The sequence below is a fragment of the Medicago sativa genome, chromosome 7 (assembly GCF_051527215.1).
Source record: "Medicago sativa cultivar Bolivia chromosome 7, Bolivia_mono, whole genome shotgun sequence".
Taxonomy (NCBI): Eukaryota; Viridiplantae; Streptophyta; class Magnoliopsida; order Fabales; family Fabaceae; genus Medicago; species Medicago sativa.
The window spans coordinates 42051617-42070439 of NC_140755.1; the positions used below are offsets into that span (position 1 = coordinate 42051617).

General features: G+C 35.4%; 1 long non-coding RNA gene and 1 pseudogene across 1 annotated transcript; one reads left to right on the plus strand and one right to left on the minus strand.

The window, feature by feature from the left end:
- Positions 1 to 3518: 3518 nt before the first annotated feature.
- On the minus strand, positions 3519 to 6269 carry LOC146906121 (uncharacterized; annotated as a pseudogene).
- A 9096-nt stretch (positions 6270 to 15365) lies between these two features.
- LOC146906122 (uncharacterized) lies at positions 15366 to 17977 on the plus strand. Its single transcript, XR_015020022.1, has 2 exons — positions 15366 to 15983; positions 17763 to 17977. It is a non-coding gene; the product is annotated as an uncharacterized LOC146906122 (long non-coding RNA).
- Positions 17978 to 18823: the final 846 nt, after the last annotated feature.

Sequence of the window (18823 nt, forward strand, 5' to 3'; positions counted from 1 at the left end):
ATAATGGATTAGTAATAGGGTTGTTACAAGTAGTAATAAAAGTTGTTACAAGGAAAAGTTGTTAATAATATAGAATAAAAGTTGTTACAAGAAAAAATTGTTAATAATATGGAATAAAAGTTGTTACAAGATAATATAACCTAACCTAATAATAATAAAAGTTGTTTCATGGATAATATAACCTAATAATAATAAATGTTATAAGGATAATATTGAGATTTTAAATTAATATAAGGATAATTTTGGCAGTGCAATAAAATTTGCTCCCCTCCCCTCCCCTTCTAAAAATTGAACCAAACACTTCAAATTAAAAATCTCCCCTTCCCTCCCCTCCCCTCCCCTCCAAAACTCTCGAACCAAACGGACCCTAAGGGGAGATGGGGGGTGTAAGAGGAAAGGGAAATGTGAATGAAAAAGGTTGGGATCTGGAGGAAGAAGAGAGGAGAGAGTTGAGGTTGGTTTTGCAGTGAGGAATGAAATGAAAATGGAGTAGTGGAAGTGGAGGAAGAAGATCTTTGTATGGAAAAAAACCGGTGGTTGAACCGGGTTTGGGATTGGGAGTTTAAACCGGTATGGTTTAACTGTAGTGTGTGCCAGTGTGGCTTCAAATCTCTTGCATTAATTCTTTTTGGAAAATGCTAACAAGTGCCCTAAGGACATTGTTTAAGCATCTAAAAGTAGCAACTTTTGCATTGGAAATTGTACAATTATGACTTTAATATGTGTTGGACTTGTATTTTCAAGACATAGTTTCTTTTTGTGGGTTCCTTAACCAATGCCCTTAGAGCACTTGTTAGCAAGACCCATTCTTTTTTATGAATAAAATATCCCAATTAATTGCCTATAAAAACAACAAATCCCTCCCTCAAAAAAAAACAATTCTCTAATATCCAGTTAATTAATTAATTAATATTCTTTATACCAAAAAAACAATTAATTAATATATCTTTGTAAGAAGGCAAACTAGTCTATCGAAATTAGCATAGAAGGATAATCAAATAGTTGTAGCACATCCTAAAATCTCAACTCAACCAAAATTAATTAAAAATCTTTAAGTGTTTTGTCTCATCTTTATTATAAACATTTCCCCTATTTTATTTTATTTTTGGTGGTGGCCGGGGTTTGAAACTCGGACCTTGCATATTTTATGCATTGTCCATACCAAATGAGCTAAGCTCACGAGGACCCCCTATTTTATTTTGATAGTACGTGTGGCAAACTTGGCAACCTTATATTGAAATGTGTATTTAATTTTTTCTTTCACATACACACCAAAATGTAATCATGTCCATACGTTGCAAGAAAATCTCTATTGATTTGCTTCCTTAATTGTTGTTTTTAATTTTACCTTATTCATTACAAAATAAACATAGCTAGAATTCAAACATATCACAGGTATTTGAAAAAAATCATATAGCTAATATTTGCACGGGTATTTAAAATATTCATATTAAAAATCATTTAACTGAAAATAAATTATAATATGTTTTGAATTTAATTTACGAAAAAAAATACATAATAGAAAATTCAAATTTTCAAATTTACGTAACTAATATTTTTTTCAACTATTATTATACATTTTTTGTGAAATGCTTCTTTTTTTGGTGGTGGCCGAGATTCGAACCTCGAACCTTGCATATATTATGTATTGTCCCTACCAACTGAGTTTAGTTCACGAAGACTATGAAATGCTTCTCGTATTGCTAGAGACAATTGCATGATTTAAGGATATCCTTTAAAAAACTATTATTTACATTTTCTGTAAAAAAAAAAAGTTATATTAGTATATGATCGTACCTGATCAGAAGGTGACTGCCGGTGCTTTGAATGCGGTGGTTGTGACGGTGGTGGAATACGTCATACTGCTTCTTGGAGCGGATGGGTGGTGTGTACCTGCAGGCACTCCGACGCTCAAGTCAGTAAGATCAGAGAGTGAGGGTTTGAGAGGAAGAAAAAAGTTCTACCTTGGGGACTGCAGTGAGTCCCCTATTTATAGAGGTGGAGAGCTGCAGAGCCGTTGAGGAGGCACACCTGGCTCTGGCGGTTACGAAATTGTGGGAAGTGTAACCGCCAGAGAGTTTATTGCGGGAACGTGCAGAATGTGCAAGAGAGACGTTGGGGTTAGTTTGAACCAGTCTCGTTTGCTTCGTGCACCCCCCTCAGGGAGGGGGTAAGTTGCGAGCAATAATGCCAAACGTGGAGTTTGGGCTTTGAGTGATATTGGGCCTAAGTGGATGGGCCAAGAATCCTTTTGGCCGGTCCAGAACAGTATATGATTTTTGCATTAGTTGCATACTGTTAGTGAAATTATGTTTAACTTTTGGGTAGTGTTAACTTGTGCCCTTAGGGCACATGTTAAGAAACCTAAAAGAAGAAATTTTCTCTAAAATTTTGTGCATTTAAATGATAAAAAAGTTAAATATTAAATGCAATGCACACATTCCAATAAATTTTTTCTATATTTGAATCATTAACTTGTGCCTTGAGGGCACAAGTTAACATTTCCCTTAACTTTTATCATGGAAACAAATTTAATGACGAGATATGAGTGTTCAAGTCTAAAAAGATTCAAAACAAAACCATTAATTGATACAAAAAATTGAAAATCACACAATATAATATTATTGGATATGTTTGAATGTCCTTTTGTGGAACCTTCTCGGATCAGATCATTTTTTTATTTGATTATTTGATTAGTTCTTACCTCAACTTATCAAAACAGCACCACGAACACCTATATGACGACCCACAATTTTTTCTTACATGAATATGTATGTTATATATATTTGACTAAGTTTAGTGTTCACTTTTCAATTGAAATGAAATTTGTGTATCGAAAAGTATTGTTTAAGAAAAAATATATATTACTTCTTTTTCTCATGATTATTTTTCCGCTCCTCTCCTATTTCACACTTACACATTGTATCTATTTCAAATATTTAGTAAAGGTCAAATCTTTGGCCTCTCATTGCTTCTCTCATTTAATGGTCAACCTTAAATATTTATCTTTATAATATAGATAGATGTGGCTTGCATAGAAGCAAAAGTAGACATGCCACTTAAAAATGCAATTACTTATTTAATTATTTTATGACAACATTTTTCTCTCATCAAAGCATATTCCTTTTGTTTTAGTGATTGAAACGTAAATGGTGACTAAAAAATTAATAGTTTAATGCCGTGTAAATGCTATTAACTTTCATTGTTTTTTTTTTTAATTTGTTTCATGGTTAAACTTGAAAAACGGAACATATTTTTTATCCTTCTTCTTTTCCATACATTTCTTCCATATGTTAGAGAGCATATTTTCAATCACAATCATATTTTTAGTCACGAAAATATGATACATCTTTATCTTTATCTTTATATAATACAAAAGCTTACATCTAAAAACAATAGTACATACACATGACATTTTCATACTCCCCATTTCATTTAATGTTTTTCCATCAACCAATCAAAATGGATTTGACTCATTCATTTTCTATTAGCCAATCAAAATTGAATCATGACTCACTTATTTTTCACCAACCAATCAAAATTGATCATGATATGATTTTTTTCCTATATATAGACAATTTGATTTTTTATTATTTTCATCTACCTCTTCCTCCCATAAAAAATCATTGCTTTCAACCTCATTATCTTTTTGTTTTATTTTTTTATTTTTTATTGTTTTATTGTTTATTTAACATTTCTTATTGTTTTTTTTGACAGAAACAAAGTTAACTATTATCATTAATCAACCAATGTTCAATACAAGAAGGATAAGAATAAAAAATACGGTGACTAACCCAAGAACAGGCCGCCCTAGCTAAGCTATGAGCAACCATGTTCGCTTGTCTCCTAACAAACTTCACCTCGAAGTTGGAATGTAAAGATAACTGATAAATAATACTAGAAACAATATCATAGAATTCCGAATCACCATGGCCCGGAGAAGATAAAGCTTGCACTAGAGTAGATGAGTCGGACTCGAACACAACCCGGTCCCATCTGTTCGCATCAGCAAAGTGAAGGGCCTCGAGTAAGGCTAATGCCTCCCCCTCCAAAACTGTCATATTTGCCCGCTTCCATTTTGTTTTAGCCCGAATAAATTGCCCGCGGGAGTTTCTAACACAACACGCAAAAGATGTAATATGGCTACGATCATGGAACGCGGCATCTACATTGAACTTCAACCACGTCTCGCTCGGTTTCTCCCAAACTGAATTGTTACCTTACACTCTACTCTGCTCGTGTTGTACAACCAGTGGTGAAGGCTGTTTATGAACATCTTGCCATTGCTGCCATGCATCTAGTGCTGTCCTCCCAATGCTCGTTGATGTATGATGAGCATCATTCCAAATGACATCATTACGTGCAGCCCAAATTTGCCAAAGAAGTAAAGCCACCCGACCAGCAATGTCTCGACTTTCTGAACGACATATATTAAAAATAAAGTCTGCCAAACTGCTCATAGTTCCAACTCGCGGTTGCATTACAGTCGCAAGCCCTGCCCAATACCAACTCTCACGCGCCACCGTACAACCTACAAAAGCATGCCAATCATCCTCAACAGCCGTTTCACACCAGGGACATATCATCTCACATTGTACATGTCGTGATTGTAATCGAAGGCGCGTCGGAACACAATCTCGACAAATCCTCCATAACAAATTACGAGCTTTATGAGGGGAATTCACTTTCTAGATTCTATGCCATTCTCCTTTAACATGGAATCGATCAGTATGTAACAACTCCATCATAGCTAGTTTATAACCAGTCTTAACAGTATACCTCCCGTGTCGTTCCATCATCCACGCTATTCTAACATTTTGAACTTCCTCAAATAGTGGTGTGTCGAGAATAGCCTGCACCATATCATCTGGAAACAAAGATTCAATCTTATTAATATCTGAAACCCGTTCCTCAGTAGCTATCAAACCAGACACACTCAAACTATGAACACTTTGGCTTTGTGGGGATTGAATCCAGCTTCCCTGGGCACCTCGAACCCATGGATCATTCATCATGCTAACCTGCTGCCCATTTCCTACTGTCCATCTACATCCATATAAAAGTAACTGACGCGAATTCCAAATACTCCGCCAAGCAAAGCTCGGATTATAACCGAGTTTAGCACCTAAAAATGATGAACGGGGAAAATACCTCGATTTAAAAACTCTAGCAACCAGAGATTCAGGTTTAGACAGAAAACTCCATCCTTGTTTAGCTACCATGGCGAGATTAAAAGCTTTGAAATTCCTAAACCCCATACCACCAAATTCTTTGGGGCATGCCACACGTTCCCATGCCATCCATTTAATCCCACGATTGTTACTCCTACCTCCCCACCAAAACGCATTGATCATCTTCTCAATATCATCTATAACTGAATTCGGCAGAAGATAAATACTCATTATGTATGAAGGAATAGATTGTAACACAGACTTGATCATAACTTCCTTACCCGCCTTCGATAATGCTCGTCCCCTCCACGCATTTATTCGTTTCCAGATACGATCCTTGATAAACGAAAAAACTGATATCTTATCTCTACCAATCATCGAAGGTAATCCCAAATACTTTCCAGTACCCATCACATGTCGGACACCAATAATGCGTGACAAATCCTCCTGCGCTGCCCCACTCATATTGCGACTGAAAAACACCTCAGACTTTGATAAGTTAATTTCTTGTCCAGATGCTGCCTCATAAGTTTTAAGAATAGTGAGTAGACGTTGTGCTTCCACCACATTGGCCCTGCAGAACAAGAAACAATCGTCTGCAAACAACAAATGGGAAACCACTGGTGCGCCACGACATACTTGTATCCCATGAATATCACCTCTATTCATTGCCTTATGTATTAGAGTCGAGAGACCTTCAGCCACCAATATGAATAAATACGGTGATAACGGGTCACCCTGGCGCAACCCTCGTCCGGGTACAATAGGCCCCACCCTGTCAAAGTTCATAAGCACCGAATAAGTAACAGAACTAACACACATCATCATCCATTGGATCCATTTCTCATTGAATCCCATTCGCATAAGCACACCACGAAGAAACCCCCAATCCACTCTGTCATAAGCCTTGCTAATATCAATCTTGAGAGCCAATTCCCTTCTCCATCCCTTCGTCTTCCTCTTCATCGAGTGGATTATCTCGGTAGCTATTAACGCGTTGTCCAGTATAGAGCGACCCTCGACAAACGCTGACTGCTCCTCTGACACATATTTATCCAAACACCGTTTCAGTCGATTAGCGAGAAACTTCGACACCATCTTATACAACACATTACAAAGAGATATAGGCCTAAGATCCTTCATATTATCTGGTTCCTCGCACTTCGGGATCAAACAAATATTTGTTTCTGTAAGGTTTGAAGGGAAATAACCGCGATCCAACCAAGAAGCAACTGCCTGAAAAATATCATCACCACACACATGCTAGAATCTCTGATAAAATGCCGGATTAAAACCATCTGGACCTGGGGACTTGTCCAGTTGCATTTGAAAAAGGGCTTGACGCAATTCTTCTTTTGTAATAGGTGTCGTAAGCATTATATTGTCATCCATCGAAACACATTGGCTCATCAAATCCAATACCGGTTCATGAACACCCGCATTCGCAGCAAATAGTTGCTCAAAATAACCTTGTGCCACCGCACACATATCCTCTTGCGATGTAGCAGTCCTCCCATCATCCGTACGGAGCTTACTAACCTTCTTCACTTTGCCGCGGGCTACCGCATATGTATGAAAGAACTTTGTATTCATATCCCCTTCCTTCAACCAGTGCATTTTCGCTCTCTGCTTCCAAAAGGCTTCCTCTTGTACAAGAAGTCGAGCATGCTTCTCTCGGGATGCGACATATTGCGGACGCATCATTCCATTTGGCTGGGCACGTAATTCCTCTAAAATACGGACACATTGGTCAATATCTTCCTTAAACCGAACTCTCTTCCTCCCACCCCAACTTTGCAACTTCGTAGAACAATTCACAACCCTATCACCAAGCTCCAACCCCATTGCACCACGCCAACCATCCACCACCACCTCCTCAATATCGTCCTCAAAAAGCCAACTATTTTCAAATTTAAAAGAATAATTATACCTTTGACGAATCGTAGGTATAATATCAAGCAGTATTGGAGTGTGATCTGAGTGAGAAGTAAGCAAGTTTGTAAGTTTGATTTCTGGAAAACGTTGCAGCCATTCAGAGCTTCCCATAGCCATATCCAATCTTTCTTCCAGCACTCGATTGGTACCCGGGCTCTTGATCCACGTAAATGGGTGACCATGCAATTTAATATCGGATAAGGCACAATCATCAACCGCTTCACGAAAACCCATACACAACCAATTAGGATGAGGGTGAATACCAGCTTTGTCTTGTTGAGACAACAAATCATTAAAGTCCCCAATGATACACCACGGAAGGGATGACATATCCCGCAATTCTCGAAGTAAATCCCAAGCATCACGACGACGAGCACGTTCAGGATAGCCATAATAACAAGTTAATCTCCAATCACCAGCTTCTCTATCCTCCACAATCATATTAATGAAATTTCGAGAGTAATTTAACACACGACAATTAGAAACATCTTTCCAAAACACTGCCAGCCCACCGCTCCTGCCATCCACATCAACTGCTAGACATGAATCATATCCCAACATGACACGAATATTTTCCATGCTTCGTTTATTAGACAACGTTTCAGATAGGAAAAAAAATGTCTGGTTTGTGTCCCCGGGCCAGGTTTTGAAGATTTGGAACTGCACTCGGGCTGCCCAATCCCCGGCAGTTCCAACTCAAGATAATAATTGGTCCCGGCAGTCCTGGCTGCCAGGACTTGCCGATAAAAAATGCTGGTTAGTCTGATTTGTGGATTCCTCTACAGGTTGTTTGTCCTCTCGCATACGCTTTCTCTGAAATTGATATTCCATCTCTGCTTTATTATCCTTCTCACTAGTACTATGCACCTGGTTTTGGTTATCAATAGTCGAGGGAATGGCTGAACATGATGTACCCGACCTTATATCTTTAGTAAAAGTCAGTAAAGGAGCATTTGCATGCCTTAAATCATTCACACCAGTGATGATCCCACTTGACACAAGCGTAGAACCAATTTGCTTGCCCTCAAGTACATGACACGTGGTCACCCTCTCCACAGGAGTCAGAGATGTATGATGTCTACTATACTCAGAATGTCCATCTGTTTCGGCTCCCCTCCCTCCCTCCTTCTCCACATTAGCCTTAGATCCCCAATCCTCCCGCAACCACTGTAATGACGTCCTTCTCCCTGACTTCCACAGATCTGCCCTAATAGCGTTTGACCACCGTTTTGGAATCGCAACATCTGGCTGACAGAACCTAACCTCACACTTGTTCTCGCTATGCCCTATGACCCCACACACAAAACAAAAGGTTCCTAACTTCTCATACTTAAAATTCACCACACACCATTCTCCCCTATTCGCCTTGATCTTCTTCCTTATCTTCAATGGTTGTCTGATATCGAACCTCACCTTCAACCTCATATATTCATGCCAGAAACTAGAATTGTTATTTCCATCATACTCCAAAAATTCTCCAATATAGTTCCCTAACCCCATTCCGACTTTCTCCTTCATCATACCAGTTGGCAAATTGTAAACTCTAATCCAGAGATTCATATAGCTCAACTGGATATCCTTCAACGGTACCCCAATTCGCAGCTTTTCCAAAACCAAAGAATGATTGTCATATGTCCACGGACTGCCCTTCAGTACTTCCTCCATATCCAATTTGTGAAAGAATTGAAATAAGAATAACCCTGATTACGCTTCCTTCACCGCCACCCCCTTCACTGGTCGCCACACCTCAGACATCCGTATCTTTATCTCCTTTAACCGAACAAGACGGTTGACAAGAAAACGTCCGACCAAACATAGGCGAGGATCATGCTCAGAACTCTCTTCTTCCTCAATGTCGAAACTCAGTCCCTCATCGTTACTCAGTGATAAGTCCTCGAAATTCACCTCTGTCATCGTGCCCACACTTGAAATAATACAAGCACCACAAACTCTTACAAGAAGAGAAACACAAAAGCTCTCACAACGATATGGAGAGAAAACCTTTAGCAATCGAAAACCCTAGCCGAGCAATTTAGAAACCCGGAAACGCAAATAGATGGAATCACATATAGGAATCACAATTTTGTAATCAATCACTAGCAATCACAAGTCACCGTATCGCTTTTGCAAATTACCGTATCGTAAATCTTCAGTATCGCATTCGCCGCAAGTTCAGATTCACAATCGCAAGTTGCTAACAATTGTAGTAGTTCCCACCGCTAATTACTAATAATCAATAATCGCAATTGCATATTTTGATAACCATGTTAACGTGCTACTATAGGAGTAATTAATTTGGTAGAATAGAGATTACCTTGTACTGTGTTATGTCCTATGTCCACCAGATGCTTCACCAATCAAGAAGCCACCCTTAATTGATCTATGAGAATAATTGATCTTTTGCAAATTACCGCAATCGCAATCGCACCATTAGTTTAATCGCAATCGCACTCTTGTGATTTTGTTTGTGTACCGATGATCGCAAATTATCGCAAATCGCAAATTACCGCAATTGTACTTTATTTTGTTTTAACATTTCTTATTGTTATGTTCCTTTTTATGTGATTTCTTAGGTTGATGTTTCTTATTCATATTCTCTTTTCAATTTTGTTTTGGTGTTTATATGTTCTTTGTTTTTGTTTGGATCTTTATTTTGGACATGGAAGTCAATCAAGAGAAAAGAAGAAATGTATCACATATAAATTAGAATATATACGAAGGATTTCTATTACCACATTCAAATATAATCACTTTCATCCCCCTTTTGTTTTATTTTAATCCCTCAATACTCACAACTTTTTCTATCTATCTATTCTTTTTTGTTTAATTTTTCTTATGTTTTTTATGTTGTTATTTTACTTTTAATATCTTGCTCTTTTATATGTTATTTTGGTGTTTTTTTTTTTGCTACTTTATGCTTGAGATGGAAACCAGTCGATAGACAAGAAGAAATGCATCCTATTTTCAAAAAATGGATTGAATCGATAACTTTGGAGTGAAAAAGATAAGAAATACATAATAGAAAATCGATTTTATGGCACCTTTGATTTTTGTTTTTTGAGTCAAAACTTTCCTTTTTCTTTAACTAAAAGGGAGCAAGGTGCTACCCTAAAATTTTAAGTGCATTTTCAAAAAAATAGTAAACCTTACAATCATTTATATTTTATTTCCTTCATCCTAATTAAATATTTAAATGAGTTTAGAAAATTTTAAGTGAATTTTCAAAAAAAAATAGTAAACCTTACAATCATTTATATTTTATTTCCTTCATCCTAATTAAATATTTAAATGAGTTTATACTATTTTTAAAATTAATATCCTAATTAAAGATTATTAAATTATTATGTTTTTTAAGTGAAAAAAATTAATGTTTTATTCAACGTCATATTTTTGTATCCATCATTCATTCTATTATTAAAATTAATAATCACATATGCTTTAAAACTGCATTAATATTTTTATTAATTACCTTATTTATAAGTGGAAAGTTGTAAAAGTCTTATAATAACAAAACTAAATGAATTTTTTATTTCTATTAATATCTTTCAATGGCACTATGCCCCCTCAAAAAAAAAATTGTTTCAATGACAACCATCAAATTATTATCATTGTTTGATTTTTCAACCAATCAAATGGATTCATGCACCCTTTGTCTTAATTTTTGACCATTTAGATTTAACAAAATCATGAAAGGTTTCAATCATACACGTATTTTTTAACAATAAGCTAAATATAATATTTTTTCCAACAAATATAATTCTTATAACAAGCAAAATGTATGTTTTTCCACTCAACTTTCAACCATAACATAGCATGTTGACATTTTTTTTCTTTTATTTTTCTACAAAAGATGCAAAATCATGTAAGCATTTAATGTTATGAGTTTAATTGGAATACTCTGACGGTGTAAAATAATTTTACACCTTCAACCAATTAAAATCATTCAATTAGACACATCAGCATATGTGTCAAAAATAGAGAAAATCAAATCAAATCTTTTTTAATAAATGCCTTATTTCCATGTTTCTGATTTGTTATCTATTTACTTAATGCTTTTTTCTTCTCTCCTACTTCCTCTTTTGTTTTAACTCTTGTCATCATGCTTCTTCACCCCTTCCTCTTTTCACTAGCTATGAACCCAGATATATATACAACTCTTCTTTTCAATTTGTTGCTCTTTTCATGATTAAATACTAACACTATTTAGCATGCATAGTAAAACTGGGGTTGCACTGGTAGAGAAAGAAACAAAGGGTATTGCACAAATAAAGTCAAAAAGATGTAATACTTATCCAAATTGATTTCATTTACCTTATACCATTGTTTGTTAAAATCCATGCCACAATTGTTATTTATTTAGAAATGTTTCAAGCACATACAAAATTAAGGCACATTATTTGAGATGTAATACTTACTTGTCCAAATTGATTTCATTTACCTTATACCATTGTTTGTTAAAATCCAGGCCACAATTGTTATTTATTTAGAAATGTTTCAAGCACATACAAAATTAAGGCACATTATTTGACAAACAATTCTCTTTTTTTTTTTAATAATGAAAACAATTCTCATGATGTTCATAGCCGCCATTGCATGAATTGGAGCCATATAAAAAGTAACACAAAAAAAGAAAAATTCACATAAAAAATTGGAGCCATTGCATAATCTACTGACAAATAATTCTCAGGTGTTCATAGTCATAAAAAAATATGTGGTCACTTATAACTATGACCAAAATTATGCTAAAAAAACATGCAGTCTAATGCCCTTATAATCTTTCAGGTGTTGTTTTCGTCACAATTTTTTTTTTATTTTCTTCACAAGTAACTCTTGATTACAGAGAAAAATCATTAAATCAGGAAAAGTTCCATCTTACAATCACAAGTATAATGCATCGAAAAAACATATACTTATAATAGGAAATATGGGAGGCAGTTAATAGAGAAGATTTTATTTGATTTTTTCTGATTCTAACACAAATGTCGATGTGTCTCATTGAGTAATTTTAATTGGTTGACAGTGTAAAGTGGTTTTACACTGTCAGAGTATTCTAATTAAACTCATGTTATATCAATTGTCTAATTCAATGTATTTATTGGTTTCGTTTGAATGTGTTTTTCCATGATGTTATAGGTTTTTGGTACAAAATTGGATGAAGAATAAAACAATTAATTTTGTTTCGGGAAAGAAAAAAATCTAACAACTAATTACTAACAATTGACATCAAAAAAACATTTGTTTTATAGGATATCTTTTTTCTTAATTAAATATATAACTTTTAAACTATGATAATCAATAAAATCTTACGTCTTTCATTTTAAATAGTATTCAAGACATTTTGCTAATTCTCTCAAAAAAAGACATTTTGGAAATTAAAAATAGAAAATAATTGACATTTTAAGGATCTACACTAACAAATTTTTTTAAGATAAAAATAAAATTTATGGAGAAAAAATAAGTAGGGGACGTAAATCTAACCCGATAAAAAATTAGGGACATAAATCGAATCCAAAAAAAGAGCCAGCACTGTCTTTTCTATTCATTTCAGTGATAGTCTTTGTCCCAATTGTTGTTTTTATCATCTTGAATTTCATTTAAAAATATTAAGACATTTAATCAAATGAACTTTGTTCATTGATATGACCGCATATGCTAAAATTAATTTGTGATAAAATATTTCTAAGTATACAACAATGCCTTAAACTTTTGTAAAAAAAATGCCTTAATTTTTTTTACTAAAGCCTTAAATATTATACTATATACATTAAATTTTTTCAACTTATTATAGAAGTTATCATTACTAATTATAATTTACAATTTTTTGTCTTGGACCATGAGAATTGGTACAAAAAAAAAATTAAGCAAATTTGTTGCTAATTTTTAAAAAGTTACTTTGAAATTAAACCAAGATTGTATTCCCATTTTTTATTAATATGGAATTTATAATTATATTGTTAATATATTTCATGCAGACCTTTAACCACATAAATAAGATTAATACCGGTATTCAATTGAAATTAAATTTAAATTATAAACAATTGTGAAGTAATTAATTTTTTACCTCTCAAAATAGGAATTTTTTTCTTTGTGAAAAAAATATTTTTGTTGTAAAAGACTCTTTGTATGCCGGAGTTTGATCGAAAGATTGTTCTACTGAAAAATCAAACTCAGGTTTCCTGATTAATTTGGAACTCACTAACCACTTGAGTTCGATCACATTACAATCAATGCTTTTTTAGTAAAAATATTTCTAATAATTCTAATTTCATAATTCATATTAATGCTCAAATAAATTTTACAATCCTATAATTGCAACTCGGTTGGAAGCTCCAGTGATATTGATATGCATGTGTCAATGTTCAAACTTATACCCCTCATTGTGTGAATTTAACCGCTAGAGTACTTGAGAGAAAAAGTACAAAATATCTCATGAGTATATTTTTCTAATTGCTCTAATTTATATAAATGGAAAGGATATTCTCTCCAAAAAAAAAGGGAAACAATATATTATAAAAACCATTTTTAAATATGAATGTCATGAGTGTTGTATGTTTTAGGAGTTTATGAAAATAGAAAGAAAATGCTAATACCAATATTGAATAAATAAATGTTAATTTTTTTAGAGGAAAAATAAATGTTGATTAGTAATTGTTGTAGATTCAAACAAAATCACCACGAAGTTAAATTAAAAAATTAAATAAATAAAACAAGAAATTTTGTTCATGTGGTTAATTAGCTCCATCAACGACGAATTATTATGGAGAACATGAGTTTGATTCTAGGTGGAACAGTTAATGGTCAAACTTTATTAACCTCCCGACATAACTTAAGATTACTAGGACCCCTTTACCTTCAAAGCCATAGGGTTAACACCATAATAAACAGTGGTTGGCCTAATAGAGAATAATGTTTATGAAACGACTCTCTTCACTTTTATACAGATCTAATTAAATAAATTATTTTAAAATAAATAAGTGTTGTTGGAATATAAAAATATAGTTATTTGTGGAACTCATTTGTTGAAGAAATTACGTTCTTATTGAGTATTATTATTAAAAGATAAATGATTAATGTGTATAAGCGACTCATTCAAAATTTCAAATTGGCGAGAGCTTTTATTCATACAAATTTAATTCATGTTTCATTTAAAATTAATGTTTGAAACAGTAGCGGAGCCATAAATTTTGAATAGTGGGGGCACCATTACACGAAATTTGTTGGGAGGAAAAGTTGGTGTGGTTGATTTTACGGTTCCATGAAACAAGGAGGAAGAGTTTTCATTTTTCTCATTGAGAAATAGAGAAAGAGATGATCATAGGTGGGTTTAGAAATAAATTCTCACAAAAACGGATGTGATGTGAATATCGCCCACACTTTTAAATACTTATCCATATCATCTCTCAACCGATGTGAGACATTTTAACATATAGTGAGACGGGGTATAATAAAAACTACTTATTTTAACTTAAAAAAATTAAATATATGAGAGAGTGTAACATGTTTTGTTTGTGTGGATAAATTGCCTGCAAACTGCAAAATAAAGTTAATAAATTGAGTGGAAAATTTATACGGGGTGTATTCCAATTCATATATTTAATTTACCTGCAAAATCTAATAGTGGTATATTACAATTATGGTGGGTGGAGATATATTTGTGCAGGCAGGAGCCCACACAACCTTGTGTGTGTGACTCCGCCACTAGTTTGAAAGAATGAATTAAGAATTATTTGAAAGAAATACATGACATCTAAAAACTTTAAAAAAATAGTTCATAATTTTCTTCTACCAGGGATCATACATTTAGTTTAATCATCACTTTAGACTAAAAGAAACCACATAAGTGATATTGACACTACATCTTCACCCTAAATCTTAAGACATTAGGTATATTATGTTGATCAACATCTACTTTTGCATTCAATGTTGAACTTTTACTCACATTTGACACAATAACAACTCTCCCACCCGCGCTTCTGCTACAAAGTCGAACCGGGTTTTGTTACGACTGTTGGAATTTATGGGGGAACTCGCGGTGGTGTGGATCGATCCATTGGAGCTAGAGCAATCATCCAAGTGAGAATAATATTACATTTTCATCGAATATTTAAGGTATTAAGTATATGAGCCTTCCAATTTATATGTTGTCCAACCTCCACTCTTTTATTCAATGTTGAAATGTAACTTACACTTGATACATACAACATTTTTTCACTTAAGTATGGTTGAATTCTAGCCCGTGCTTGACACGGGTATCTGTAATATCCCGCCTGACAGTATCGGTATATTAACCGTTGATCGTGTCAGATGAATTTTATTCATGGAAAGTAAGTGTGATGGAAATATTTATTACGAGATGTCAGCTTAATACGAGATAAGTATCAGAGACGGATGTAACACGTTTAAGGCAAGGGCATTTTGGTAATTGCTCGATTAAGAGATATTTATATGGAAATGGCCAAAGAATATCTCATTTCCAATCTTCTCTCTCTCTCTAGGTTTTTTGGGCAAGAGCTTTCTCTTCCTTCCCTCTTCTCATGCGCCACCCTCTCTTCTTTTTTCTTCCATAATTTCTTCCTTTTACTCATGTCAAGCTTGTGGGTTATGTTCCTATATGATCTTCCAAGTTGTGGGGGTTTGGTTTGGGTTGTTCCACTCTTTCTCCTTAAGATAAGTTCATGAAGAAATGGGGTTTGTTGATGTCAAGAGAAGATGATGCAAGCTAAGGTTTATTCATGGTTAAGAAACAAAGAAGAAGATGATTTGAAGATGGATTGTGGAGTTAAGGCCATAGTTGTTGGTGAGTCAAAAGTTAGGGTTTTGAGACATGGAGTAAAGAAGATGCTTGAAGCTTTGGAATCAAGTTCACAACATGACTAGGTGAGTTCTATAGATAGAGTAACCTACCTTTGGGTTGGATATTCATGTTTTGTGCTAGTTTAGCTTCTATGACATTTTATTGAACCTAAAGCCATGCCTTGTGTTACATGATAAATTGCCATGGAACTTGATCTTATATATGTTTTCGTAAGCTATTTTGAGTACATAAACTTGGTAACAATGTTTGGAATGAGTTGGTACATTTAGGAGATCAAAAATTGGAGTTTTGGGTCGAAAATGCCACGAACCCGCAGCCGAAACACGCAGGTTCGCAGCGCTGCGCCTGAACAAGGGCGCTAGGCGCCCAAAGTCAGAGAGGCCAGCGCTAGGCGCCCACTCTCTGGCGCCAGGCGCCCCTGACAGGGCAACTTTTGTGTTGTTTTGTGCTCGGGTGCTTGGGGCCAGTCGTGTGGGGGTCCGATGCGATCGTGTTGACGTATATTTTTACTGTTTTCACTTATTTTACAACTGGAACCAGCTTGACTTGGTTAAAACTTTGAATTTCTAAATGGTTTGTTACTTGGGTTATGGCATTTTGGGTCCTCGGAATTAATAGAAAAATGTACCAATCATCCATAGAACTCGAACCGATAATCATGGCAATTTAACATGGGTCACAAAGATGACTTAAGAGAGTTTAAGCATGATGGGGTAGTAATGAACTAAGAAAGGGAATGTATGTAGAGCCTCGGCTTAGCTAGTCGAGAACTAGTATGTTTAGCAAGAATCCCTAGAGTGATAAGACGCGAAGTGTAATCTCTTCGCACAAGAGCTAGTATGATTTAGCAAGTACGTAAGCCGTGGTTTGACTAGTTAGTCTCTCCACCATGATTAGGTATGAATATGAACAAGTAAGAGTTTACCACTAATCGGTTCGATTAAGGTTCCGAGGTAAGCACTCAAGTATGTATATGTTTAACTTATGCACGACAAGACTATGACTAATAAGTGTAGGTGACATGTCTCTTGATATCCACATCAGGGGGATACAAGGGGTTCTCACTATGAGAACGATTCAAGCCGTAAGGGACCCGCATGTCACTGAGTAACAAGACGTAGGTGTTCGTGTCTCTTGTTATCCACGCCAGGGGGATACGGGAGGTTCTCGACCTAAGGGGAACGATTTAAGCCGCAAGGGACCCGCACGACACCGAGGGAGTCCGATGTACGTACATCGGTCATGTATGAGATTGATTTCGGGGTTACTCCACCCGGGACTATCCGTAAAATGAACCAAGATAATAATGTTTGTTCAACGCTAACATAAATGAACTTAGTTACGTTTATGTATGTTATGATTATGGTTCCATGCACGATTATGATTATGAACACGTAGGAACTCATGTACGATTATGTACGAGAATAAGAGCATTAGATGCTTTAAGACAGGTACAGAACATGGATTAGAACAAGAAATGAACATGTTACCGATGACGATCTTAGGATTCCCCTAATCGTCCGGTTTAGAATCGTGTCATGATCATGTTATGCTTAGGTCTCGATACTTAGCGTGTATTCTTGGCAATGCGGTTCTAGGTTCCCTCTCGACCGCCATGACACGTATAGGAAGTGAAGCCTATAACAAGTGAGATAAGACTATGACGGCTCTAGTATGCACTACCGTCTAAGTATGCAAGTCCCCACACACGTATAATCAACCGTCAGGTTGTAATGTAGACACGTGGTGACCGTAGGTTTCCCCCTGAGGTTGCCTATAGCCTAGGATTTAGGGGAACTCACTGAGACATTATGTCTCATCCCAATCCTTATTTGTTTCAGATAAGCAGGATGTTTATGCATGTTCGGTGCCGAATGGATATTACTTCAAGAGTTCGTTCGTGAAGCTGCAGGATGTTATGGACTTCAAGGATGTATTTTTATGTATGGATGAGTTGTATTGTATTATTATTTATACGAACGGAACTTGATGTAAATATTATTCATTCGAAGATTTTAATTGTTGTATATTTTAATGTATCCAGTACTAATATTAACGCACGTGCCAGACTTTCTAGATACGTCTGGTATGGGTGTTACAATTGGTATCAGAGCAGGTCGATTCAGACCGTGCCTTGGTTCATTAAATTACAACTAAGGTAGTGGGACCATTGGGTTCCGGGTAGATGTTCTAATTGTTGATGTTAGTTGAGCCTGATCAACTCAATTTAACATTCAGTGATTAGAATGGATGCCTGAGAGCTGAATAGGACCCAGGAGGAATGAAGTATATGATGAAGTAGTTTGATCGTGCCAAAAGGTGGCCGGTGAACTAATCAAGTAGAAGTGTGAATCCTCTGGGAATGTAAGGCATGTTAAGAAGAAACGTTCCGACAATGTCGGGAAAGATGATAACGATACTCCATGTACCCGTAAGTGAAGAAGTTGGATATATGTATCTAACCATGACCGAAAGTTTCGGTAAGAGTTGTTGTTGGAACGGGTTTAAGATATTCTAGAATGTCCGAACAAGGCTACAAGGTAGTAAGAGGTCGGTGTATGTTGACGGAGTCAGCAGGCTCTCAGGAATAGCATTATATGAATGAAGTTAACTATATGTATGTTTGGAAGTTGCATGAGTAGCAACGTAATGAAGTAAGCCATTCTTAGCAGATGAAGTTAAGGATTAGGTGGAAATTTTTCGTTAAGAGACGTGATGACAAGATATCAGTTTCTAATGTGCCTTGAATGGAACCGAATGATGTTAATGCTTGCCATGCAAATGTTATAGAATTGTTTTAATATGTTTGGAAGGAATGATATGCATTGGGATACTTGAAGAAATAAGATTTTTATGTGAAATACGATTTTTCTTTTTGGAAAACTGAGTTGAAGAAAATATG